Source organism: Cynocephalus volans, chromosome 10, assembly GCF_027409185.1.
Source record: "Cynocephalus volans isolate mCynVol1 chromosome 10, mCynVol1.pri, whole genome shotgun sequence".
Classification (NCBI taxonomy): domain Eukaryota; kingdom Metazoa; phylum Chordata; class Mammalia; order Dermoptera; family Cynocephalidae; genus Cynocephalus; species Cynocephalus volans.
Genome location: NC_084469.1, coordinates 18,740,487 through 18,742,613, shown reverse-complemented (window position 1 = coordinate 18,742,613; position 2,127 = coordinate 18,740,487). Strand labels below are relative to the sequence as shown.

The 2,127-nt window shown below is 38.9% G+C and overlaps 1 pseudogene; it reads left to right on the top strand.

The window, feature by feature from the left end:
* The first annotated feature begins 530 nt into the window (after positions 1–530).
* LOC134389585 (phosphoserine phosphatase-like) lies at positions 531–1,331 on the top strand (annotated as a pseudogene).
* The last annotated feature ends 796 nt before the right edge of the window (positions 1,332–2,127 follow it).

The window sequence follows — 2,127 nt, the reverse complement described above, 5'->3', positions numbered from 1 at the left end:
CATGTGCCTTTCTTTGTGTGTGGAATGGACCACAATATTCCAAATATTAATCTGTATTTCCTCACTGTCTAGGTCATCATCAATTTGTTTTTCATTTCTTCCAGAAGAGATTTTTCCACAACCTGGAATTAGTTCTGAATCTCCCATTGCTTTGGGAAAACTGGAATGGAAGGTGGGGACATCACTGTGGAATGTCAGGAATGAAAGTTGCTAAATTTTGGTTTGTAAGTTCAAGCAAAAAATATGTATACATATTAAGAAAGTAGATAAAATCAGTCAGCAGAGAACTAGACAGGCAGAGACTGAGAATTTCACAATCTCTCCTCATGCCCACAACCACTATGGTAGCATTTACCCCACCCAGGAGTATAAACTCCAGATGGAAGAAGGACCAAGTAGAAACAAACTTAAACATAATATATTTTAAACACAAATTGAGATATAAGTAAATTTTATTAAGCTTGCCTTAAATTAGCAAGATCACTTTCTGCCTTAGGTAGTATGGGGACTTAAGGTCAGAAACGAGGAAAATTCTTCCAAGGATGGTCTCCCATTCAGAGTTGAAGTAACTTTTCTGCTCAGCTGATGCAGTGTGTTTTGATGTTGATAACACAGTCGTCAGAGAAGAGGGCATTAATGAGCTGGCCAGACTCTGTAGAGTTGAGTATGCCGTGTCAGGACTGACTCGGCAAGCAATGGGCGGGGGGTTGCCTTTCAAAGCTGCTTTCACTGAGCATTAAGTGCTGATCCAGCCTTGCAGGGAGCAGGTGCAAAAGCTCATAGCAGAGCACCCCCCACACCTGACCCCCGGCCTAAAAGAACTGGTAATCACCTATAAGAGCAAAATGTTCAGGTTTTCCCCATGTCTGGTGGCTTTAGGAGCACTGTAGAGCGTGTAGCTTCAAAGCTCAGTATCCCAGCAATCAATATATTTGTCAGTAGGCTGAAATTCTGCTTTAATGGTGAATATGTAGGGTTTTTGGTTTTTTTTTTAAGATGACCAGTAAGGGGATTTTAACCCTTGACTTGGTGTTGTCAACGCCACACTCTCCCAAGTGAGCCATGGGCCGGCCCTTGAATATGTAGGTTTTGATGAGACACAGCCAACAGCCAAATCTCGTGGGAAAAGAAAAGTTATTAAACTTTTAAATGAAAATTTTCATTTTAGGAAAATAGTCACGATTGGAGATGGAGCTACCAACATGAAAGCCTGTCCTCCTGCTGATGTTTTCATTGGATCTGGAGGAAATGTGATCAGGCAACAAATAAAGGACAACGTCAAATGGTATGTCACTGATTTTATAGAACTTTGGGGAGAACTGGAAGAATAATATCAATTTTATACGGCTTATAACAACTTCAGATTAATTTTTTAAAGTTACACAGATTGATCCTGTTTGTTTACAATTGCCTCTTACAACTTGGTAAATAAAGTTGGTACTGATTGTCTGTACTCTCAAGTAAACTACAGTTAGGACTCCTAGAAGTCTGCTTTTCTTAAATTATACCTCCTATATTATTATGACCATTAATTACCCAAAGGGTTGTATAATCTGAATTCTTTATGTATATTCATAGCTATATTTTATTTGAAGCCTTTTAAAGGTGAATAGTAAATTAAACACCTTCACTCTTGGAAATATGGACTCAGCAGCCTTAAGTGAATATTGGTTTTCCCTTTGGTATATAAATAAAATTTTATCCATGCGTCAGAAAAAAAAAAAAAAAAGATTGAATTGTAGAAATGTTATATTTGATACACACTTGTCCTTGCAGGACCCTGAGAGTGAGCGCCTTCCTCCTTAAATTGTGCACACTCGGCGCCTCCCTCCCCTCACCCTAGTCCTCTTTATTTGCTGTTTTCACAGGGTACCTTTCAACATTTTGGCTTTCTCTGGGGGAGACCAAGCTACTTCTGAGATCATTGCTTGACTTCTACTTTGTTAAATCTTTTGGGGTTCCATATGTCCTCCCTATTTTTCAATACTGTTAGATCTGAGTAAAAGTTTTTTCATATGCCCTTTTCACTTGTAAGATCACAGCCTTTCCTCCTGATAGACCTCTCTTCTCCTTTACACCCTGATAACCCCTAGTCTACCCTCTGCCAATTCTATATAAAAAGTTCAT